This window comes from Chelonia mydas, chromosome 9 (genome assembly GCF_015237465.2).
Source record: "Chelonia mydas isolate rCheMyd1 chromosome 9, rCheMyd1.pri.v2, whole genome shotgun sequence".
Lineage (NCBI taxonomy): Eukaryota > Metazoa > Chordata > Testudines > Cheloniidae > Chelonia > Chelonia mydas.
Window position 1 is genome coordinate 73,002,468 of NC_057855.1, and position 26,770 is coordinate 73,029,237.

The window sequence follows — 26,770 nt, forward strand, 5'->3', positions numbered from 1 at the left end:
GAGCTGGAATAATTGACCCTCCAAGGTTGTATTCACCAGGGGGATGTCAGCCCATGAGTGGGGCAGTATGTATGTATGTATCACCTGTGAGTTGGCTATTTTGAACACTATTTGCTAGCTGTCAACCTGATAACCTAACACCACTAACATTCTTTCCTTAACTGCTCATCTCCCTCCTATGGACAGATTCTCTTCAACAGTCTTTTAACCCATATTTACCCAGTGAATCTGCTCCCATTCTTTCCAAGGTAGCCTTGGCTGACTGCCTCCCCTTCTCTCCCAGACAGAACTTTTCCAGCCCCACTCTTCAGACAGGGTTAACCTGCTCCTCTCCCTTGGTACAGGGCTAGCCAGCTTCCTCTATTTACACAGAAGAAGTGTTCATTGCTGTTGTGAATTGATCCATTTATTTATTGAGTTCACTTTTTAATTACAAAGAGCACCTACACATAGCAGTTCCAGGCTCCCGTTTGACTAAAGATATTAAATTCTTAGGATAATTAACCAATTCTTTGGATAAAGTAACAGAACTTAGACATGCAGAAGACAGAATGTAATATGAAATGTGTTGATATTAACAATACTTTTTTATTTCTGTAAGTATTTCCTTGAACTCTTTGTAATCTTTTTCATAGTGAAGATCAAATATTATTTTTAAAATGTTTGGTGCTTTGAACAGTGTAATTTAATTAAAAACTGGCTGTACTAGAGAAGTACTGAAGTCAACATTTTCCACCTAAATATATGAGTGCTGAGCCCTCACAATGTGCACTGATTTTAATAGGACATGCAGAGTCTCAGTGCCTCTGAAAAACATGTATTTAGGGACCTAAAAATGGATTTATGTGGCCAACTAAAAGTTCTCAATGTGCTTAAAGTTAAGAGCAGACTGGGGTCCAAATCTGTATACATCTGAGTATTTAAAGATTACTAGTTCTTAAAGCCTAGAGCAGTGGTTCTCAAACTGTGGGTCAGGACCCCAAAGTGGGTCGCAACCCCGTTTTAATGGGGTTGCCAGGGCTGGTGTTAGACTTGCTGGGGCCCGGGGCTGTAGCTGAAGCCCAAGGGCTTCAGCCCTGGGTGGCAGGGCTCAGGTTACAGGCCCCCTGCCTGGGGCTGAACTCCTTGGGCTTTGACTTTGGCCCTCCCACCCGGGGCGGTAGGGCTTGGGCTTTGCCCCCCTCCCTTGCCTGGGGTGGCAGGGCTCGGGCTTTGGTCCCTCCTCGTGGGGTCATGTAGTAATTTTTGTTGTCAGAAGCGGGTCGCGGTGCAATGAAGTTTGAGAACCCCTGGCCTAGAGACTCCACTCTTCTACTGCTCAGGAGTGGGTGCACCAGTACGTAGGCCATTAAAAAGCCACAAAAGGCTATATGTGGTCAGAGAAAAAATTAAGCAGAATTTCCTGAATGGAATAAGCAACACTGTACATACACCACAAGGACTTCTTCATGTGTACCTAATAGCCTTCTGCATTAACATATTCTCTCTCAGATCTGACCATTGATCACAGACTTAGTATAAGGAAATGAGTTTTTAGAAGTAGTGGAAGGAAATATGTTTTTTTTCAACCAGTTTTTTCATATCAATTACAAAAAGGAAAATTATTTTAAAAATGTATAGCAAGGTCATTCTTGCTTTAGATAAGAATTCCATGAAAAAGCAAATACTATTTGCATTAAAGATCTACACAGTTAAGCTTTAAATTGCTGAGTTTCTAACTGGCAGTTGAGTGAACCCAAGATGTGTACAATTAAAAAAAAATCCAGTTTCAAATAATGAATCAGATTCTGAATTCACTTACATTAGTGTAAATTGAGAGTAACTCTTCTAACAGAGTTATGCAGGTATGTAGCTGAGATCAAAATTTCACGCAATGACTACAAGATGACATTTTGTAATTTTTTTGTTCTGCCAACATTAGGATAATTCTTGTCCAAGTGTTAATTAAGAGCACAAGTCTTCACACACGTATCTGAAAATACAATACAGAGCTTAATCAGAGGTGAAAGTAAGCCGGCCCGGTCTGGTCCGGAGTATCGGCAAGAGCCGGGGTGCCATACCGGACCGGCTTCCCCAGGCAGCGATTTAAAGGGCCTGGGCAGTAGCGGTGGCCGGAGACCTGAGCCCTTTAAATCGCCGCCCGAGCCCCGCTGCTGGAGCCCTGAGGTAGCGGTGGCAGCCGGAAGCCCCCGGGGCTCCTTCAGCAATTTAAAGGGCCTGGGGCTCCGCTGTGGGTAGCGGGGCTGGGAGCCCCTGGCCCTTTAAATCACCACCAGAGCCCTCGGCTGCTGCTGCTACCCCAAGGGCTCTGGCAGCGGAGCTCGGGCAGTGACTTAAAGGGCCCAGGGCTCCAGCTGCCACTACCACAGCAGAGCCCCAGGCCCTTTAAATCGCCGATGGCTCTGGCAGTGGGGCTCCAGCAGTGATTTAAAGGGTCCGGGGTTGTCGCAGTGGCAGCCGGGAGCCCAGGGGCTCCTTTGGCAATTCAAAGGGCCTGGGGCTCCACTGCGGGTAGCGGCGGCCAGGAGTCCCTGGCTCTTTAAATCACCGCCGGAGCCTTTGGCGGCCGCTGCTACCCCAGGGCTCTGGCAGCAGGGCTCGGGCAGCGATTTAAAGGGCCTGGGGCTCCACAGTGGTAGCGGCAGCCGGAGCCCCGGGCCCTTTAAATGGCCCCCAACCCCCGGGGCTGGTAGCTCCGGTGGTGATTTAAAGGGCCTGGGGCTCCCAGCTGCTTCTACCGCAGCCGGTGTCCCTGGCCCTTTAAATCTCGATTTAAAGGGCCTGGGGCTCTAAAGGCCCCACCTCTTCCGGTTAAGGCCCCACCCCTTGCTCAGGACTCCGGCATACCCAGTAAATCCTTTAAATTACTTTCACCCCTGAGCTTAATTCTTATTTGAGGAGACTGGTCCAGAAACTGGGAAGATGCTCAAGAAGGTGTGTTTGGAAGCACAATTATTTCTCTAAAAAGAAAAAAGAAAAGGAGTACTTGTGGCACCTTAGAGACTAACCAGTTTATTTGAGCATGAGCTTTCATGAGCTACAGCTCACTTTCTTTTTTCTTTTTACGAATACAGACTAACACGGCTGTTACTCTGAAACCTGTAATTATTTCTCTGTGTATTGCAAAGTGCATTCAGATATCTTGTATGCTCAAGAAAATTTAATCAAAATTACCCAATAACTTACTGGTAAGCCTGTAAATGTGTATACACCACCATTGGTTCATCCTGGTCCCAAAATCAGGTAAGATTAGAAGGGAGATAAAGATATTATTGCCAGGATAATAGCAGAATAGAGTTCTGCCATTTGGAATAAAGGGCTTACTGCTCAGCTAATTCATGGAACTAGAAATAGCTCTATTCTATGAGACAGAGACTTGACCTGGGCTCTGATCCTGCTCCCACTAAAGGCAATCACAAAAATCCCATTGAGTTCAATGGTACAAGGTAACCTTTGGAAAAACTAATAGCCAGTCTTCAAAGAAAATAAGAGAACCATGACCTTCAATGGTAACACTATGGATTAAAGTAAAGCACAAGAATATGCCCCCATCTACAAGGGCTTACTACACCTATCTTTGATAGTTGCCTCTTGTACTTCATTGGTGCTTGCTGTAATTTGATAGGTTTTCGGATGCTGAATCAGGACGTATTCTCTTTGGTTTTGTTTGCTCAGTTTGTTTCCTCTGATTTATTGAAAGTTAAAGTTTTATTTTTAAACATGACCACGTAATTATAAAGTCTTGCTGTTTGTCCTGTAAATACTGTAACACATACAAAATAAAATGTTTAGTTCATTGCAATCCCAAATTTTTGCCTCTCTAATTGAAGCCTACTTTTTGTACAATAATAATATTGGGAAGGGGGCAGAAAATCACTTTAATTGTTGTAACTTACATTTTTGCTCTTAAGAGATCCTAAACAAACTCAGGGATTGTTCTTGAACAAGGAATTGATGGTATAAACTACATAATATCTGGTCATTTGACGTCTGCCATTTAAAAGACAAAGACTATGCATAAATCAATAGATGTTACATATGGTGGATGTGACTGTTATATGTATACCCTTGTATTTGTGTTGATATTTGCATAACTGATTCTACTTTTTTTACTGGCTTCTAAATTTCTAACACTATATTTTCATGTATTTTAAGAGGATTCTGAAATTATATTTCTGTATCTGAAGAGAGGATTCTGATTCAGTTGCTAACCCACAAACTACTAACCATATAAAGAAATGGCTCTGATTACACATGTCCATACATCCACCCAAATATATTTTCACAGACATGTGTGTGTACAATTGTACACTTAATTTGCATGTGCAATTATGGCAACAGCATGTAGAAATTTGGTATTTGTACATACTAATGACCAATTAGAAATCTGTCTAATTGTATGACCATATTATGTGAGCAACTGCGAGCACAGTTTTTATTTGTGGTCCTACATTTCTGATCTTTTGAAAATAAGAAATAGCTCATCCTAGTTCCCCCACTGTATTTTGAACTCCGCCCATCTTTCCAAAGAGGCCAGTCTGGGGATCAGTGCCACCAGGAAGCCCATGGGAACACCATTCCTGCATAAATCATGCTGCCATGAGGATTAGGGCACTAATCCCTCACCATCCAAATTAATGGGAGTTTTGCTATTGACTTTAATGGTTGTGGGATAAGACCCTTGGGTGATAGGGAGGCAGTGACATTTTAATATGAATATTAGGGCCATCAAGCGATTAAAAAAAATCAATCATGATTAATCACACTGTTAAACAATAATAGAATACCATTTATTTAAATATTTTTGGATGTTTTCTACATTTCCAAACATATTGATTTAAATTACAACACAGAATACAAAGTGTCCAGTGCTCACTTTATGTTTATTTTTTATTACAAGTATTGCACTGTAAAAAAACCAACAGAAATAGCATTTTTTAATTCACCTAATGAAAGTACTATAGTGCAATCTCTTTATCATGAAAGTTCAACTTATAAATGTAGAATTATGTACAAAAAAAACTGTATTCAAAAATAAAACAAGGTGAAATTGTAGAGCCTGCAAGTCTACTCAGTCCTGCTTCTTGTTAAGCCAATCGCTCAAACAAGTTTGTTTACATTTGCAGGAGATAATACTGATGGTTCTTGTTTACAATGTTCCAGAGTAACAGCCGTGTTAGTCTGTATTCGCAAAAAGAAAAGGAGTACTTGTGGCACCTTAGAGACTAACCAATTTATTTGAGCATGAGCTTTCGTGAGCTACAGCTCACTTCATCGGATGCATGTAGCTGTAGCTCACGAAAGCTCATGCTCAAATAAATTGGTTAGTCTCTAAGGTGCCACAAGTACTCCTTTTCTTGTTTACAATGTCACCTGACAGTGAGAACAGGGGTTCTCATGGCACTGTTGTAGCCGGAGTTGCAAGATATTTATGTGCCAGATGTCATATGTCCCTTCATGCTTCAACCACCATTCCAAAAGACATGCATCCATGCTGATGACAGGTGCTGCTCGATAAGAATCCAAAGCAGTGCAGTCTGACGCATGTTCATTTTCATTATCTGAGTCAGACGCCACCAGCACAAGGTTGATTTTTTTTTTTTTTTTTTGGTGGTTCAGGTTCTGTAGTTTCTGCATTGGAGTATTGCTCTTTTAAGACTTCTGAAAGCATGTTCTACACCTCATCCCTCTCAGATTTTGGAAGGCACTTCAGATTCTTAAACCTTGGGTCAAGTGTTATCTTTAGAAATCTCACATCGGTACCTTCTTTGTGTTTTGTCAAATCTGCAGTGAAAGTGTTCTTAAAATGAACAATGTGCTGGGTCATGATCCAAGACTGCTATAACATGAAATATATGGCAGAATGTGGATAAAACACAGAAAGGGAAATACAATTCTCCCCCAAGGAGTTCAGTCACAAATTTAATTAACACATTATTTTTTTAATGAGCATCATCAGCATGGAAGCATGTCCTCTGAAATGATGGCCAAAGCATGAAGGGGCATACAAATGTTTAGCATACTGGCATGTAAATACCTTGCAATGCTGGCTACAAAAGTGGCATGCAAATGCCTGTTCTCACTTTCTGGTGACATTGTAAATAAGAAGAGGGCAGCATTATCTCCTGTAAACGCAAACAAACTTATCTGTCTTAGCGATTGGCTGAACAAGAAGTAGGACTGAGTGGACTTGTAGGCTCTGAAGTTTTACATTGTTTTGTTTTTTGAATGCAGTTATGTAACAAAAAAAAATCTACATTTGTAAGTTGCACTTTCACAACAAAAAGATTGCACTACAGTACTTATATGAGGTGAGCTGAAAAATATTATTTCTTTTATCATTTTTACAGTGCAAATATTTGTAATAAAAATAATATACACTTTGATTTCAATTACAGCACAGAATACAATATATATGAAAATGTAGAAAAACATCCAAAATATTTAATAAATTGGTATTCTATTGTTTAACAGTGAAATTAAAACTGCAATTAATTGCGATTAATTTTTTTAATCACGATTAATTTTTTTAATGGCGATTAATTTTTTTGAGTTAATTGTGTGAGTTAACTGAGATGAATCAACAGGCCTAATAAATATTAAAAGTTCTGCAAAAATGATAACATTTACTATACTTATCAAAATACTATACCCTTACTATATCAAAATAAATGAACTGTTTCCTTCCCACAATATTAATTATTATTAATAGTAAATTGATATGGAATCGCACCATGCCTCCAGTCAGGCTAGGAGTCCCATTGTGTTGAATGCTGTAAAGACACTAATGAAAAAGACAGCCCTGCTCTGGACAACCTCTGGTTAAAAGCCTCATGACTGGTACAGCAGCTACAGGCCTGATTCTCTCCTCACAACAGTTTCACATCAGTGTCGCTTTATTGATTTCAGTGAATTTACCTCTCCTTTACACCACTATAAGTGAGAGGAGATTTAGGCCTTACATTTTCCTCTATGCGAGCCTAGCAACTAGAGTTGCTTGTGGTGTTCTAGTCAAAGCCTGTGAGAATTCTAATCTGCCCGACACGTCTGTAAATTATTAACATCCCTTACATTCATCACGTAAATTACAAGGATTTTTATGAAAAAAATAAATGTCCATGCTAAGAAATAAAAAAGTAACCCCATCATAAAATAAAGAGCTGAACCTTGGAGATGGCATGAAATCTTCCATGGTCCATTCCCTGCTCACAAAAACTAGAATTCTATGGAAATGAAAATTTGCTAGCAAAAAGCATCTTGATCTGCCATACAGACAATCTGAAATGCAATATATTCTATCTAGATATGTCCTTTGCTTTAGATGCAGATGTAGCTTTGCTACATCTTTATTATACTCACTGTTCTGCTAGACTTGGGCAATACATGCTCTACAAAAATACTTTTTTTATTGCTTTGAAACCTGTGTGTTCTTTCTCCTAAGCATTTTCTACAGTAGACTTGTTCTAAAGTGAAGCAGCAGCCTTAGTCCCAGAGGCTTTACATATCTCTCTGGTTCAGTAAGCTGATGCTTAACCCATCAAAGATACAACACTGGCAAATGTATTATGCTCAGCTAAAAATAAAAGCTGCCTTTGAGGTTTTTCTTCTACTCGCTCATGTAGAGGGGTTGGGGTGGAGACAGGAAGATACTTTCCCGCAAGTTGCATATATCTACAATTCAAAGAGGCACTTAGTTCTTTTTGCTACATTTCTATTTTTTAGCGTAGAAATTAAGAAAAGAACAAAAGAAAAGGATCATTTAAAAATTCCTCATTATCAGATATTTTATACATATTATGTTAGTGTACAGTAGGTAATAGATTCACCAGATGGAAGCATCAAAAAAGAAATATTTAATTTCTTTTGATTTTTAAAAATGCACTCCATCCAGTTCTCTGGGTAAATTCACACTTAAAGCATAGCAACTATTTAGGATCAAACTAATTATTCCCAATAACTTTATCTCCCATAACCCTCCTGCTCCCCCCAAAATTATTTCACCCCATCCACTAGCTCAGCCTTTTTCCCCTACCTCTCAGGAAAAACATGAAAGAACACATGGGATTCACAATGTGATCTATAACAACAAACTAGGGCTTTGGTGAACCAAAGAAGGAAATGCATTACACAGCCAAGGACCCCTCACTGAGAACACACAGCTTCCAACCTTATCCAGTATTATCACACTTAAACTAGGGATTAATTTGCCCCAGATGATGGCAATCGTCACAGTCTCTCACAGGGATACAGATGGGATCTGAAGAAATCAGGATGCAACTCATCTAAAACATTTTAAAATAATTTTGCTCTAATGGAGTCAAACTTTTCTTTGTCACCACAAAATATCATCTCATATGCCTGGTTTTGATTACATTCTATTATTCATCAGAACTTCCCACAAAATAAATAAATATTTTTCTGGGCTAGGGAGATCCTTGAAAATTTCCCACCTCTGTTCCATTTTTACTCTGATTTAAGATGTACCTGAAGATTCCAAGCATCTGTTTTATGGCTGGAGATTGCACTTCTGGCAGAATATGCTCTCAAAAGTATTTCAAACCTTCGTTATGAAGGGGGTGGTGTGCATTGAGAGTTCATAACACTTGGTTTGGAAGGTCATTGCTAGAATTATATTGCATTTTCTTCACCTCAATCCACTGATTCTAACATGCAAAGCCATTGTGACACATCTAGATCTCCCCTTAATAGTTTTTATGTTGAAACATCACATCATGATCCACCCTACTACCTGCTATATTTTTTCATGGTAGGAAAAGTTGGTACAGTACATGGGCAACAAATAGATATTATCTCAAATAATAAGTATGGATATGGAAAATGAAACAATAATTAAAAAAGGGTTAAAGGAGGAGTGGACACCAATGCCTACCCAAATCAGTAGAATATATGCAGATCATGAAAAAATGCCTAAAATAAGACAGAGAGAACAGGCAGGATACTTCCCAGCAATGGTTAAACTTCATTTTACAGTAAGCAAAAGCCTAGTTTAGTCACTGATAACCAGAAACACTGTTTTAAACAAATTCATGTGCATCTGAGGTCTGGAAACATGAGTTTTGACTCCCTTCTTCAGGGACCAATGATAAAGAATGCATTCCCAAATAACAGACATGCCAGGCTGGGTTGTTTTGGTCAGCTGGAAATGGCACAAGAACTTGTAACCTGGTCTCAAGTCTGTTCTTTAACATGATTGGAACAGATAAGAGACATGTTTGTGTTACAGCAAATTCAGCAATGCACCAGTGTTTTGTGAAATTCACAGTCTATCAATAGAGTATATTATCAAAATAAATCCCTGCAAAGATTGAGGAGGAAAGGAAAAATAAAGATTATTCATCCCTGGTGAAAGCCATGGATGTTTGCATTTAATTGAAAACCTAACAAATTATCTGAATCTGTAAATGGAAGCCAAAAGACACTTTTATAGTGCTCATATGAAATATTCATCAGAATTTCGAGAACAGGCTGTGGCTTGATCAGAGAAAAGTTAACAGGTGGAATTTAGTGTCCCTTGGTAAGATGCAGTAAAATGAACACACAAGCTGAAGGAAGAGAGATATTACACATGGAAAATGGAGTGCAGAGCTTTTCAACAGAAATTATTGCCATACATGGGAACCTTAAGCATATAGTAAAGACTGCTCTTGGAAGCTCAGCCACGTGGGATGTTGCTGATACTTACTGTTACAAATGGAATAAGCCCCTGAACTGCACCTGCACACAATCACACTCGCAAGAAACATGCGTTTTACTTTGTGAATGGGATTAACAAGAGCCAAACATGCAGCAGTCATACTTGTGTTTCTTTTGGGTATTGGGCCCAGTTCGGCTTAATTTTATTGTGTACGCTGTCCCTGCTGCCGAATGCTTCATGAATTAATCAGTCGACAAAATATGAAGCTGAAATTTGTTGTTAGACCCATATGATAGCTGGCATTTGCTTTCTTCGATTTTAAGGTTTAGGACAATTTTAAAAGAACTACAGAGTCTAGACTTCCATCACTTGCAATGTCAGGTTTTATTTTTAGGTACATATGTAAAATAAGACCTACAGGGGAATGATAGTGTGCCTGTACTTGTAATTTAAGTATTATTAACAAACATTTAGATTACTTCATGTGGCTTATGGCTGCCCTTTAGCCTGTTTATAGATAGTGAAGTTCAAATGTATACTTTCACTTTCAGCTTGCCTTTTGTAGCCTGAGGTAGGAAATAATAAAACCGATTAAACATTTTATTAGCCTGCTAACATAATATACAGTAAAGCTCAGAGATCTATAGACACTTTCATCCCAAAGGGCTCTACAATGCTTGCCACCTCTAGGGTGGAATACAACAATTGTTGGCACTGCTCAGCAACACTGCTGTACAGTTTGGGATGGGAAGCAAAGAACAATTATAAAATCAGATCTGCCACAGAATTCTCTCACCATTTAAGAAATCAACATATTATAGGCATTCACAAAAACAGTTTTGTGTTCAACCGAGAAAAAGCGAAAGATCTTTTCTCAATCTGTATTGCACTGTATTTCTCTGATTCTCAAGTTAGTCCTTAATGCTCCGATTCAGCAATTAGACTACTTAAATGTTCAAGTTACGCAAAGTGCTATGCTTAAGTGCTATGCTGAATTGGTGCCACAGTCATTTTTAAAATGTAGACTTCCCCAGCACATTAAATCAAATTTTAAAAACAAGTTTATCACCTATCCCCCCTACAAAAAAGGAGTATTTATCAAAAGCTACCAAAAGATTTTTCTGCTTAAAAAAGATTTAATTCTAAGAGTGTGGAGACTGAAAGCTTTCTCAGACTGCAATAGTTGCATTAAGGAATCTAAAGAATATATGCTAAAACAGAACCTAGACTTCCCCCACTGCAACTTGTTCTGTCATCTGCCACCACTGAGAACAGCCTAGCTCCATCCTCTTTGGAACCCCCTTTCGGGTAGTTGAAGTCTGCTATTAAATCCCCACTCACTCACTCTTCTCTTCTGCAGACTAAATAACCGCAGTTCCCTCAACCTCTTCTTGTAAGTCACGTGCCCCAGCCCCATAATCGTTTTCGTTGCCCTCCTCTGGACTCTCTCCAATTTGTCGACATCCCTTCTGTAGTGGGGGGACCAAAACTGGACACAATACTCCAGGTGTGACCTCACCAGTGCCGAATAGAGGGAAATAATCACTTCCCTCGATTTGCTGGCAATGCTCCTACTAATAGAGTCCTATATGCCGTAGGCCTTCTAGGCAACAAGGGCGCACTGCTGACTTATATCCTTCCTTCCTTCCTAAGTGCAGGACTCTGCACTTGTCCTTGTTGAACCTCATCAGATTTCTTTTGGCCCAATCCTCCAATTTGTCTAGGTCACTCTGGACCCTATCTCTATCCTCCAGCGTATCTACCTCTCATCACAGCTTAGTGTCATCTGCGAACTTGCTGAGGGTGCAATTCACCCCATCATCCAGATCATTAATAAAAATGTTGAACAAAATCAGCCCCAGGACCGACCCCTGGGGCACTCCGCTTGAGACTGTTATCAAAAGCTTTGCTAAAGTCAAGATATATCACATCCATGCTTTCCTCATATCCACAGAGCCAGTTATTTCATGATAGAAGGTTGGTCAGGCATGACTTGCCCTAGGTGAATCCATGCTGACTTTCCTGATCACCTTCCTCTCCTCCAAGTGCTTCAAAATGGATTCTTTGAGGACCTGCTCCATGATTTTGCCGGGGACTGAAGTGAGTCTGTAGTTTCCCAGGTTCTCTTTCTTCCCTTTTAAAAATCTGGGCACTATATTTGCCTTTTTTCAATCGTCCGGGACCACCCCCGATTGCCACGAAGTGCCTAGGCTCCTCTATATTCTGGAAGCGTCCCGAGCTTCAGCGACTTCCCATTGAAATCCTGGCTGAGCCATCACTTCTAACACCGACAGACCCCAGTTGTGGCGGATGGGATTGAACCTGGGACCTTAGGAGCTTAGTGCATGAACCTCTACCACATGAGCTAAAAGCCAACTGACTGTTAGCTAAGGATATAGAGCAAACTCATATAACTCTGAATGGTCTCAGCGCCACTAGATGGGACAGAACGCCACATCCAGGAGGTGTGTAGGTTACACATATTCACAATGATTAATTAAAATCCATTTATAGTGACTTTAAGGATTAAAAATCTGCCCTAATCATTTCAAATTCACTCAGGGACTGTTACCATCAATGCTTTATGGAAGAGGGTGGCTAACCTTCTGGATGTGGATGATAAGCAACAAGAAGACACTGCTTTTCCTACCCAGTCACATTCTAATTTAGCAGCCTCATTTGAGGTCAAATTTGTCTCCTGCAAAAGCTCTTAACATCCTTTTGAGCTTTCTTTCAAAGATTTTTAGAAGAACTGAACACTAAATGTCTTGAAGATGAAATAAGACAGCAAAATTACTTATGAAAATATGGCATAAGTTTGGATCAAGGCAGATTCACATTTTATGTGTTGCAATGCATTTTTCCAAGTTAGCATTGCCTGATAAACAAGGTACATCATATAGGGCTGAAAATAAGGAAAACTAAATAACCTCTATTATTGTAGCAAAGTGGCCAAAGCAGGTGACCTTCCATTTTGTTGCTCAAAAGAAAGTAACTCAGTCCAAATAAACTATTTTCTTTTGAAGTCAAGGATGGGTATATTTCTGAATTAGCATTGTCTAGGGCTTTCTCTCACTAGACAGATAATGATGATCAAACTTCTGACCATTTTACAGATATAATATCACGGTAATTGCCATTGATTAAAAATTATACTTTTCACTTCTGCCATACAAGTCATCAGGATCTCCAAAAGAAAGTGAATGCATGCAGACATTTAAAGATTGTTGATTGTATTCAGCTAGCCCTAATCACTTTACTTCTTTCTCTTTCCTTTCCCTAATATTATAAAGGGTGAAAATTGTTTCCCTTTCACGTCTAAGCATTTGTAATTTTATGCAGAGTCTGATTAATAAAATGACATTTTTAGCTAAGTTGCAAGGGGGCTCTATGTTATGGAACAGGCTGAGTGGAGGTACCACCTTACTAAATTGAGCCAAATCTCTGAAGGCTTGTACTCCTGCTAATTCAAGCTCTCATTGACACAGTCATGGTGCTCTACAAATGTAAAATAGGATCATCATCTCATAGTCAAAACAGCCAGTAAGAGTCACCTTTTGATTTAGTTGGGGATTGGTCCTGCTTTGAGCATTGGGTTGGACTAGATGACCTCCTGAAGTCCCTTCCAACCCTGATATTCTATGATTCTATGACCTTGTAGTTATAGGGCCTGGAAAAACTCAAATTAATTTAAGCGGGCAGTAGATCAGGCTCCTAACCACCTTCTAGAACACATGGGATATGGTGGATAGATGAACTTCAAAATCTCAGCAATTTAGGAAAGTGGTATTAGCCATGTTACAGAGAGTTTAACTAAGGCACAGAAAGGTTAAGTGGTTACCTGAGGCCATAAAACAAGTTCCCAATTAAACTTGAAATAAAACTTAGAAGTGACTCTCAGTCCCAAGCTTTGACAATGAGACAGTTCTCACTTCTTTTGTGAAACAGGAAGTAAGAAATGAAGGGCCAGCACTTTTCCAATCACATGGAGCTGAACACACGAATATGTGATTTCCTTAGCCCATCTTATTATTATAATATATATTATGGTAGTGCTCAGGGTTCCCATCACCCAAAAGAGATGTTTGGAGCAGCTGGGACATCCCAAATTGCACATGTGAAGACAAGACCGAATTCTAATTTTTTTGTTCAACTATTTTACTGTACATGTTTTTTGCTCTCAACATGTGCCGTTAAACTGTATACCATTTGTCAAATTGGCTTCTGGCAGCTCCAGAAATAGTTTTGTAGCTTTTACTCCATTCATCTATAAAAGCTCTGTGCTAATGGGCATGTATTAACAGTTCTGCTTGGTCAGCAGACAGAAAATAAATTGGAAGTTAAGCAAGTGCAGTGAAACAATGATAAGCCCTAAACCATTTTAATACTGTGACACACTTAAAAAATTAACAAAGGCATTTCTGATGTACTCTTTATAGCAGGGGTTCTCAAACTGGGGGTTGGGACCCCTCAGGGGGTCGCAAGGTTATTACATGGGGGGTCAGGAGCTGTCAGCATCCACCCAAAACCCCGCTTTGCCTCCAGCATTTATAATGGTGTTAAATATATAAAAAGCTGTTTTTAATTTATAAGGGGGGGGGTCGCACCAGGAGGCTTGCTATGTGATAGGGGTCACCAGTACAAAAGTTTGAGAACCACTGATTTACAGTGACTCTATCCTAGAATGGACATACTCTCAATTTCACTGTGTAGGGAGAATAGTGAAAGTATCTGTCGTAAAATCTGTCAGTAGCCAAAATCATCTTCCACACATTACATATATAAATCAAAAACATGGGAAGTTTTCATTTTTTAGGAGCTGGTTTCTTTATTATGAAATACACGTATATTGTTACTCAGTGGATACTGAGCACAGATCTTGTATTGTGAAATGAAAACTTGTGACCCCTCAACCTTCTTATTTAGGGGCTTGATGCCAGAACAACTCAATGAAATTCTATAGCCTCTGTTATGCAGGAGATGAGACTAGGCGATCATAATGGTGCTCTCTGGCCTTAAACTGTGAATCTATGAAAAAAAACTTCAGCAATTCCAATATAAATGTTTTAAAGGGTACTCATTCACTTTGTGGTTAACCTTCTGTCTGTGGTCTCTCTTGCCTTGTCTTACTTTTCAAATTTTTGCCTAGCACCTTTTTCTTTCTGCTGCTGTTTGTTTACTTGCTGTTTCTTGATGCCACACTATTCTTCTCTGTACTGCAGCATATCTTTGCTTTCTCCCAGTCTCTGGAGCCCAGTCCCATTATTACTACTCTTTTTGCTGCAGACCCACAGCATGACCAGTGTGTTCTTAAAACCCACTTTAACGTAAACGAGATGAAACAGTTTTAAAATAATTAAGTAATATGAAGTACTCAGACCTTCAAAACTAGCTCATCTTGAAAACTGATCCAATTAATCAAGGAACTGATCACTACTTTAAGATACGCAATGAGTGACTTCCCACTGAGACAAACCTTCCTTTTAGTTTTCCTGGTAGAATTGTAAGAATCAATAAAATTAATTAATAAATAAGAATATAATTTAAAATCATTCTTCAGAAAAAAATCAGAAATTCCTGCCCCCTTTTCAAATATCTCCATAGCTAGAAATGGTGCTGCCTCCATTTTGTAATTCTCTCCAGGAAGTCCAGGGTGATGACAGTTCTTGACAATTAGCTCAACATTTTTCTGTTTCAAACTATGTCATACTGTCAACGTGGGAACTTCCTCTTTCATTGTCATTGTTATAGCAGGTGGTTCAAACATTTTTTAGGCATTTAATATTAATAATTAATTAACTGTAATGACTAGAAAGTATTTTATTTCACATAGCAGTTTTCCTTTAAAGATACTGAAACTTCTCAAAGCACTGATCTAGAGAAATCAATTAGGTCTATTGAAGGAGGAATACAGTGACACTAAAAAACCCCAAATAAAAACCCAACAAAAAAACCTCCATCCAAGCACACATTGTTAAAACCCTGAAATTAGAATTCTAAACTTACACTGAAGTGGTAGTGTTTCCTGACATATTCCAGTTAGCACAATCCTGTGCACCATTTTATAATCTGGGTATCCTACAATATTATATTACTTACCTGTCCATTTTATACAGCTAACTCTGCATCCTCACAGCATTTTACGAAACCACTTAATGTTTAGGTTCCAGTTCCACATAGCTTCGTAAACATCTATCTGGCATGATCGGCCTGTGTAATTATCAGTTTTGTAAGACTACATCTATGCTTAGTAGTCACAGCTACTGTTAAATAAGTGTAATTTTGTTTACTTCTATGTAAATGTAGTAAGGAGGTAGTAATGGGGTAGCCAAATAATACTGGGTCCCTTGTTTTCTTATTTGATCATACTATATTTTATTATACCGAACACCGGCCATCACCCATGTTCATTAAGGGTGCATAACAGTATCCATTATCACACTGTCATTCCAACTTTCCAAAATATTTACCTTGACTGAAATTTTCTAAATCTGGGTCTTTGTCTAAAAGTGATTTTGGAATGTGTGCGTGGGTGAAGGGAGGGGGAAAGCAGGAATGTAAATTTGATCAAAATTGCTTCAGCAGTTTTGAGTTCAGTAACCTTTCCTATTTTTTCTAAATGTTATTTAGGGCCTGATCCTGCTACCTTCAAACATTTCAGACACCAGGGAAAACACAGACAGAGAGACAAATGAAAGAGAGAAGAACCACTTAGCAGTATCCAAAACCAACGATTTATGTATTTTTATAAGCCAGCAGCACATGTTAGTTTCACAACAAATTTGGTTTGGTAAAACCTCAAAGTCACAGTATCTGGTTGTTCTTCATACAGTCTACTGTAAACGCTAAGTCTTGCTAACCTGAAGTCTCATTATATAGATGGCTGTGGGTAGCATACATACTAAAAAGCAGAAGGAAAATTCACAAAACATTATTGTACAATAAGGAAAGAAGACAGTTTGCTCAGAGAAACTAAGCCTCTATTCAGAAATATAACCTTGTGTAATTTCCCCTTTCTTTTTGACACCAAAATGCCATTAAATGTTTTCAGGTCCCTTTGGATAGCTATATTTCCAGGCAGTTTTGTCAACCAAAAGGTTCTTGCCAGGGTTCTTGTCAGTGGTCAAGGTGGCAAGATCAGGGTGACCCACACCATGCTGTCTGGTAAGAACCTACATAATATGATACAGCAGAGAATTCAATTACTTCTGAACATCACAACAGGAGGGAATCAACAGAGCTACAGATGGCTTGGATATTTTCATTCATGTACATACCTCTGAGTGATGGAAAGTTCTGTCTCTAGAAGGCAGTACCTCACGGAGAGAGTTACATTGATATAATGCTGATTTACACTCCTATATCAGTCCTAGAATGTTTATCTTCCAGATATTTTCTTCACATTATGACAGGTTCTGTATGTGGATATTATATATTGGGATTGGAAAAGGTTCAGAAAAGGGTAACAAAAATTATTAGGGTTATGGAACAGCTGCCATGTGAGAATAGATTAATAAGACTGGGTCAGCTTGGAAAAGAGACGACTAAAGGGGGATATGATAGAGGTCTATAAAATCATGACTGGTGTGAAGAAAGTAAATAAGGAAGTGTTATTTATTCCTTCTCATAACACAAGAACTAGGGGTGACCAAATGAAATTAATAGGCAGCAGGTTTAAAACAGACAAAAGGAAGTATTTTTCACACAACACACAGTCAACCTGTAGAACTCTTTGCCAGAGGATGTTGTGAAGGCCAAGACTATAACAGTATTAAAAAAAAACTAGATAAATTCATGGAGGATAGGTCCAACAATGGCTATTAGCCAGGATGGGCAGGGATGGTGTCCCTAGCCTCTGTCTGCCAGAAGCTGGGAATGGGCAACGGGATGGATCACTTGATAATTACCTGTTCTGTTCATTCCCTCGGGGGCACCTGGCATTGGTGACTGTCAGAAGACAGGATAGGATACCATACTAGATGGACCTTTGGTCTGACCCAGTATGGCCATTCTTATGTTCTTACTGTGATTCTTATGAATAGACCTGAGCGCTGTATGTAGTATGATTGCCCATAATTTCCTCAATTTCTTCCAGCCCATTCTACCTCACAGTTGACAAAATGTTATCTTATCATCTTATGAATTTAAAATTGTTGTAGCCATGCAGTACAAAATGCAGGCCACCATTTTTTACTCAAGGAGTGAATCCCCATGTCTTTTTTAAATGTTTAAAAATGTTTTGTGTTGAAAAAGTATGTGAGCTTTGGAAATGTCAAATATGCTTTAGAATGCAAATCAAGACTTGTAAAGCTATGAACGCCTTCAGAAGACTCACACCTTAGGTGGAATGAATCCAAAATGTCAGTCACAGCAAAATAATTTTGTTACCATTCTAAAAGGTTTTTTAAAATAATTTTAAAATAAAGCCATTGAAAGCTTTTAAAGTGGCCAGGATAGAGTGAACTGGATAGTTTTCACACATAGTGAATCCAAGCAGGTGTGGCAGAATTCCATGTCTAACATAAATTTCATGCCATTGTCTGCATTTGAAATGCTACAGCAACAAGCTGCAGCCATGCCACTGTAGCGCTTCAGTGTACACACTACCTATGCTGATGAGAGAGGTTCTCCCATTGGTGTAGGTAATCCATAGAGCCCTGCGTGGATAAAAGTTTATATCTGTGGATGCAGATATCCGCAGATATAAATTGGTATCTGTAGAACCGCAGGGCTGTCCCAGGATCTGCAGTGGCGAGAGGAGCAGACCGTGTCCCTGGTTGCACTCTTGTGTTCAAGTGGCACTCATGCCCCCAGACAAGAGACAAAGAGAGCTGTGTGGAAGGGATGGGGGCAGGGCTACAGGTGGGACAGCCGCACCGGAGGAGCTGCCGGCACAGGGCACTGGCTCCTGGGAGCGGCGGCCCCTCACTCTGCTTCTTTCAATGCTGTGGTTCCCGGGAGAGCCCTGTGGTTCTAACTCAATGGAAAAATTCTTTCACCAACCTAGTGCTGTCTACACTGGGGGGTTAGATCACGTTAACAACGTCGCTTGAGGACGTGGATTTTTCACACCTCTGAGCAATGTAGTTGGACTGACCTAATTTTTAAGGTAGACCAGGCTGCAGGGGCTAAGCCACAGGAATTCATAGTTCTGCATGCTATAAAAATGACAGCTAGTCAATCAGCAAAAATGTTATGATACTGAAAATGGACATTTTACTGTACATATAACTCAAACAATTATTGTTCTGGCCCTAGAAGTAAAAGAATATTCCACTATAACCATCTAACACTATAGCTTGCTATATAGTGTTACAGGCCATTAGCTAATAATCATTTTATAAACAGTGGATGCTTTTCCTTTTATTTTAGTAATTGGTAAGATTATATATGAAACAGATTGTGTGACACAGTGTGGCAGGATTATAAAATGATGTAGTCCCTTTAGGTTTGAAGCCACACAAGATGACTATCATGCATACTAGTGACAAGCAGTTATTTGTCCATGGTTTCAAGCTGTATCAAATCACAACCGTATACTGTGAAAATGAATTAACTCTTGGATTTCTATATCCATTGTTAAATTAGCTGTTTAAATTTTTAACCTGTGTAATTTAGGAAATTGTGGCTTCCAAATGCAATGCACAGTTGCTTCTAACCAACTGCTGTAAACTTATTTACTCAGTGTATTTTCTTATTATATTATTGCCCAGCTTTGGTTAACTACAGAACATGTCTCACTATGAATATAATGAAAATGGGGATTTCCAAAAGGCCAAACTGTAAAGAGACAGAGGAAGGAATAAAAGAAACTCAGCTGGAATATGAAGGCTTTCTAGTGGACAGTTACTTCTGGTCATTCACTTAAAATGACTTGCTGTAAGTGACAGCTTTTCTTAAAGCCTTCCAGATCTAGTATGATGTACCAGCCTGCATATGACTTTTTCCAGTACATGCTTATTGAAATATTAAAACATAAAAACCTATTTTCAAATAACATGCGTCTAATTTAAACCCATAACATGGCTGTCACATTCCTATACACTATGGACACAAGGAACTTCAAAGTGGAATGAAATGCGGAACTCCTCCCTGCTCCATAAACACTGACCCCTAAAGCCATAAGCTTTTAGATATAAGTATGAGTGGGCCTGTGTCACATAGATACACAGTTCTGTTCCCATGGAGCAGATTGCAGCAGTACAAACACACCTGCTAATCCAAGACATTATATAAGATAGCTCTCTTATTGGGAACACTCTGGTATTTGTGTTTAGAATAAATGACTCAAGAACACAGCATATTTCAAGGGTCCTTACTGACTCAGCCCTGGTTGCTTTACAGGGTTTGTACGGCTTGCAAACTTTTCAAACAAGTCATTGCCAATTAATTATTTCCCCTCATAATCAGGTAAAACTCATGTAATTCCCTACCACACTGCCATTCATGGGACTGTGCTGCTGGGAAAGGGAATTGCTAATGTACCAACACAATACTGGTTACAGTACCAACCAGCTCCATTTCAGGGGTTGGGCAGGAAGAGAGCAACAGGAGCTATGTAACCTAAAGATTGTCAAAGACTGCGAAAAGGAGAATAGATCAAAATACCATCACTATGGTAAGGCAGGAGGACCACTACAGCACTGGTTATGACAAGGCAAGTTCCTGAGCCACCAAATCTGAATTTCAAACTCCAAAAAGTATGGAATTGTTTCTGGGATTCTGCTTTGGCCCATTATGGATACAGCTGGGTAACCTGCATTCACCCTTATGTGCATGGTTTGGGTAAAAATACTTGTAAATTAATACACTGATTTACATGAAAGTCCAAAATTACTGTAGAAAGGAATCGAGTGAGGCCCAAAGACCTTTGTCCTTACAAAAACAGTATGGAGAGGGGGGAGTGGCCATGAGAGCATGTAGTTCACTAATCCTTCTAGCAGATGTGACTGCTATTATGTATGCTATCTTTATAGAAAGATGAAACCAGGAACACTCAGAGAGGTTCAAAGGGAGGAGACAAATTTAAAGGAGCTGGGTTTCATCGTGGCGGGTACAAATTCAATAAACTTTTAAAAAATCTTTTGACTAAGGAGTGTGAGAAAACAAATTTACTGTCAATACAAATATGAAAAGCTGCTATCACTGCTAAATGGACCTTACGTGGAAAGACAGACAAACCCATAGTTTTTAAGTGCAATAAATATTTTAAAGTGTAATGAATAGCAGCCAAGACTGGGACAACCCTTATTAGACACCCATATAACATTTTTTTCCACTTCAAGCTATAACATTTTCTAGCGGTCTACTTCCTAGAATTAAAACACGTTGCACCTCAACAGAACAAGAATTTTCTAAACCTGTCATATTTCTGTCGCCCAGACCATTAGATGAAATGACTGGGGTTCTGGGTACCAATGCTGTTTTGGCCACGCAGAATCAAGTAAGATCCTCTTGGCCGAGTCCTGTTTTGTTTTCTTAACTACCTTTAATAGTAGTGGGAATGGAGGAAAGGCATGCATTAGGCCTCTCTCCAACTGAGGAGGAACACATCTTGAACAAACTTGAGGGCACTTGATATTGAACCTGATAGCAAAGCAGGTCTATGGCCAGAAAGACCTAAAGCTAAAAAAAAGTGCTGAATCACCAAATGTTTTGGAAACCATTTGTGTATCTGCGAGCATCCCTGCTCATCTGATCCACACTCTCAACAATCAAATAAATGTTATACAAGATACACCAGTTCCAAAGTTTTATTACCTCCTTGCAGAGTCGAGGCAACATTGTTTGTTTATGTAGTACATTACAGACATATTGTCTATTGCTACTTGAATTCTGTAATTGTGGAAGGAAGGATAGGAAGATTAATAGCTTTCAGTTCTAACACATTTATATGAAAAAGGGATTCTTGGTGCCTCCAAATACCCCAAATGAAAAAACTGTTTTTAGATGTGCTCCCTAGCCATTCTGGAAGAGTTTGACACCGTAGGAGATAAACAGGGTTGAATAAAGCTCCTTTGATAACATTCGCTGGTTTCAGCCATCACCTTAGAGATATTCATATTTTTCTCAGAACAGTGAGTATCTTTAACACACTGCCCAGGCTGGCTTTGAGATTTCTTGAAACCCAATGTTGAAGCGGCCTCATTTTGAGCCTGACATAGATTATCATATACATTGCTGAGGCCATGAGACCTAGTCGAATAAGTTGTTGAGAGGGTTCATGAAGTTTCTGAATACTGTTGTGTAGCTTCATGAACCTTTCCTCTGGGAGGAAATCTTTCCTTTTTTTGAACTGAGAATTGCCCAAATGAAGGAGATTTTTTGAGAAGGAGATAGGAGAGACTTCTTTTAATCTATTAGAAGACAGTTTCTCAAACAGAAAATCAGTAATTTGAGTGACACTTTTCAATTCCTCTTCAGAGGAAGTCTTTAGGAGCCAGTCTTTAGAAGTCATCTAAGTATGGGAAAATAAAAATTCCTTGTCTCCTCAGATATGCTGCTACAAGAGACAGGCATTGGTAAAGACTCTGGGTGCAGGGGAGAGGTCAAATGGCAACACTCTGTATTGGAAATGATATTGACCAAGTGTAAAACAAAGATATTTGTGATGAGAAGGTCTTGTAGAAATAAGGAAGTACACATCCTTGAGATCGAGAGCAGCAAGCCAAACTAGAGTAGAAAGGAAGGGGGATAATTGATTACAAAGGTTAGCATTCTGAACTGAAACGTTCTGATGTATCTATTCAGTCTTCTGAGACCCAGAAGTGGTTTGAGTCCTCCGTCCAATGGGATCAGAAAATAATGAGTATTAAAATTCCCTGCTTTGGGAACTTACTGGGAATTCCTCTGTTGCTCCTGCTTGTAATAGAGCTTTTATTTTACTCTGGGTATCTTCTTGCAGAATGAAGGAGAGGGGAAGGGGATTGTATGGAGGAAGGGATTCAAACTGAATGGTATAACCTTCCTTCTTTGTGTCTAAAATGCATCTATCTAAGGTAACTGTTTTCCATACATTGTAAATATGAGACAAATGGTCTTTAAAGATATGGATAGCATTTTCTAAGACTGCTTCAAAGCTCTCGACTGGTATGTCAAACCTTGGTCTGATGCTGGGTAATGAGAATATACCTGAAGAATTTTTATTGCCCCTTCAATATAAGAGATCTTTGTACCACTGCTACCACAACAAGTGAATCAGAGGGAGGTGAACATGAAAACAAGAAAACCCTGTTTATGGAATCTGGTATAGTTTGTCAGCCTTTTTTGAAATTGGCTGACACAAAGATGGATTGGACCAGACTGCTTTTGCTGGTTGTCAAAGCCCTTCTAATATTGGCAAAGATATTTTATTTCTTGTAGAACCTAATATTTTGAAAACCAGGATGGTTATTGTAAAATTGACGCTATTCTGTCTACTAGTTCAAGGAACTGAATAGCATTTTCTGAAGGAGAACACACTCCTACATTCTTGACCAGAGATGAACCACTATCTAATTCAATTTCTTGTTTTTGAAATTCAACTGGAGGGGATGTATCTCCCTCTTCTTCCAAAAGTGTATCTTGTACTAAGTTACAAGAATGTTCTGTATCTATTGGTTCTGATTGTATAGGACCCAATCACCTCAGATTCACAGATTTAGGCTGCCCTTTATCAGGAACCAAACAGTCAGACTTTCTTATAGGGCAAGGATAAGTGGGAATTGGTCAGTATGGCCAAGGCATCCATAGTGGCATGTGCCAGTTCTGCCAGTTGCTCCAGTCCAGCATCATATCATGTGCCTGTTGCATAGAAGGTCCTGGAGTGTCCATCTAGGGAAGAAAACCCTGCCTCAGGGAAGTTTGTTGAACTTTGGGTAACATTACTGGATCCAATTCCTGAGTGCGAATCTGATCCTGGATCTGTTGTTCTTCATGTCCACTGGGGAAAGTAATCAGCTTAATCTGCAGCAAGGGAAATTTAGATTCAATATTAGGAAAACTTTCTAACCTTAAGGATAGAAAAGTACAGAAATAAGTTACCAAGAAAGGCTGTGGAATCCCTGTCAGTTGAGGTTTTAAAGAATATGTTGGACAAACACCTGTCAGGGACGGTCTAGGTCAGTGGTTCTCAGCTGTGTGCTAAAGGCCACAGGGCCCACATGACTGGGGTCCAGGCCGCCAGGGCTGCCTGGTGTTGTGGGGCCCAGGGCTGCTGGGGCTGCTCTGCCTTGCCGCATGGTGGGGCCTGGGGCTGCTCTGCTGCCCAGCTCTGCAGTGGAGTCCGCTCCTGGCCCCACTCTGTTGAGGGGTCTCTGGGTTGGGGCAGGCACTGGGCATAGAGGGGCGCAATGGTTCTCAACCTGTGGCCCAGGCAACACACTGTGGGCCGCATATGTGGCCCACAATGATAAGTAGGTTGAGAACCACTGGTCTAGGTATACTTAATCCTGCCTCATCATGGGGAGATGGACTAGACGACATCTTGAGGTTCCTTCCAGCCCTACATTTTTATGATTCTATAGTGGCCAGTCAAAGTCTTCCATTAAGCCATGAGGTAGACGGAAACATATACAATGAATATGGTGGGATCCCAGTGAATGGTCGAACCTCACAATACAAAGCCTTCTAGAAAATCTTTCATATTATTTTCTTTGGGCCCAAGCACACATGGTCAGGCCTTGATGTCATTTTCTTCCAGGTAGAAATAGCTGTTTGCAAACATCAAAAGCAGCATTTTTTATTACTCAAAAATATCCTGGTCAATTTTGCATTTGAGCAGAAGTGGTAACCACTCTCCTCCTCCCTCCCCCAACCAAAAAACCCACCCCAAAACAAAATATAAACAAAGCTATTTGTACTCTGGTTCTAAATATTTTTTAACAACTTAGAACATATTTTAAGATTACAATTACATGTTCCAGTGGAAAACAAAAATATCGTTTTGAGTTGCATATTCGTGCATGTAGACACTATAGTCTTAATTAAATGTCTTTTGTTTACCAAGACTAATGAAGTGTAACAAAGCTAAATCCAATGCACAACAACTTAATTATGTCTCAGAGGTAACCATTTTGCCCAGTTTGAGTGAGCAAGAGTATTTATTTGTGCTGACAAAAACGGTCCACTAATACCGAATACTCTGCTGGAGCACTTCAGAGTAATATATTGGGAAATTGATAAAGTAGGTAGATGTAATGGAGTTAAGATTAAATAAAAATAAAAATATATTAACTAAAATAGTGTTTTGGGAGAATAGTTTTACCAAAAAAAAAAAAAAAGTTATAATGCCACAGTAACTTCACTTTCAACATTACTTAACACAGGGCTAGATTTGTCCCTGGTATACCCTCACTGATGTCAGTGAGGTTAAATCAGTGATGAGAGTTGTCCACTCTGGATATGTACTAATTTCTCTCTCAGACACATGTACAACAAAGGAGATTTTGGTTTTACCTTGAATACTGAATTTCTGCATAGTGGGCTAACTAGTCTGAAATGGGCTTCTCCCTCCTTATCTCCTAATAGGGAGCCCCATCCAAATGGTTGTTAGGCTTTTCAGTTCTAGCCTCCTCCAATGTAGAACAGCCTGACTAAAGAACAAGTTGATAACTTTCTCTGCATCTATATTAAGTAAGCAAATAACTCCGGAAAAAAAACAACCACAATTGGAGCAATATCTACATGGCTGAGGCTTCCAGATTGTTGGTCCGATTCTGCAGAAATTCAGTTAAGAACCAAAATGCCTTTTTTGCTAAGCTGGAAACCCGTCTGAAATGGGCTATAAACAGCAGTACCCTGTTCTTCCTGCACCATAATATAAGAACAAGGGGACAGTCAATAACATAAAAAGGTGAGAAATTCAAAACAGATAAAAGGAAATACTTTTTCAAACAATGTGTAATTGGACCATGGAACTGATTGCCACACGAAATCATTAAATCCAGAAACTTAACAAGATTTGAAAAGAGATTGGGCATTCATATACATATCAAGAATATTCAGATATACCATAATTAATGGCAACAAAAATGTTGTGGAAAGCGTATTAAACCCCATGTTATAGGGAGTAAGCCAATCTTTGACTACAAAAAATAAGCATGAGATCTATTATGGGGCATACTCTGAAGTTCTTATATGTTCCTCTGAAGCCCCTGGTACGGGCCACTGTTGTTAACAGGATATTGGACTAGATGGACTCCAAGTCTGATCCAGCATGACAATTCATATGTTTCTTGTACTTAAACTCCAGGGTGAAATCCGGACACCATTTAAATACATCTAAATTTCTCCGTTAAACTTAACAGGACTACGATTACACCCCAAGATTTTAGAAAGAGCCTGCTTGAATGACTGAACCACTGGGTCTCAGGAGAGCAGAGCTGCAATTTGGAGCAGGTCCAAAGGGACCCAGCCAACAAGGTTAACAGCAGTAAGTAATCATGACCTGAGTAGGCAATTAGTATCAGGGATCCTAGGACCAATTTTTCCTTCCTCAAAAGATAGGTAACGTGTATGTGAGGGGACATGCCCCTCAACCTCCCATGGTTGAGAATGCTTCCATGGTCCAAGCAATGAGCTCCTTGTATCGACTGCAGAAACTCAGAACATGGTGAGGCTTACACTCTCTGATATTGCAAAAAGTCATTATTGGATTCACCTAATGATTACAGGCCAAACTGAGGATCTCCTGGTTCGGCATCAGTTGTTCTGGGAGCAGAGTCTGGGATTTAGCCAATCCACTTGGAAATGAAGAGATCCCACCAAGTGAGTCACACTGGCCTCATCTTCACAAGGAATAAAGGTGTGTTTTTAATATGTGTTAACTGATAGAAGTCAACTAATGTGCTAAAATCTTAGTGAAGACAAGGCAATTAATATCTTTTCACGTTAGCTGGTTGAAGGAAACCCTGGACTCTCCTCTGTGCTTTACCTTCTCCATCTTACATGTTAAAACTTACAACTCACTAACCGTAATCAAGATACAGGAGAATGTGACCTTTGATTCAGGGAACTGTTGTCAAAGCCTTCGTTCATTGCCTCCCTTTGCCAGAGTCTTTCACTGTGGCATGGAAAGGCTCTTGCACCAGGACACCACACTGCTAAAAACAGTAGAGTTGATATGGGAGGCACTAC

At 39.6% G+C, this 26,770-nt stretch overlaps 1 protein-coding gene across 1 annotated transcript in view; it reads right to left on the bottom strand.

Moving 5' to 3' along the window:
* The window catches only part of LOC114019421 (connector enhancer of kinase suppressor of ras 2), a 456,264-nt gene that overhangs the window by 117,126 nt on the left and 312,368 nt on the right, over nt 1-26,770 (bottom strand). The window lies entirely within an intron of this gene.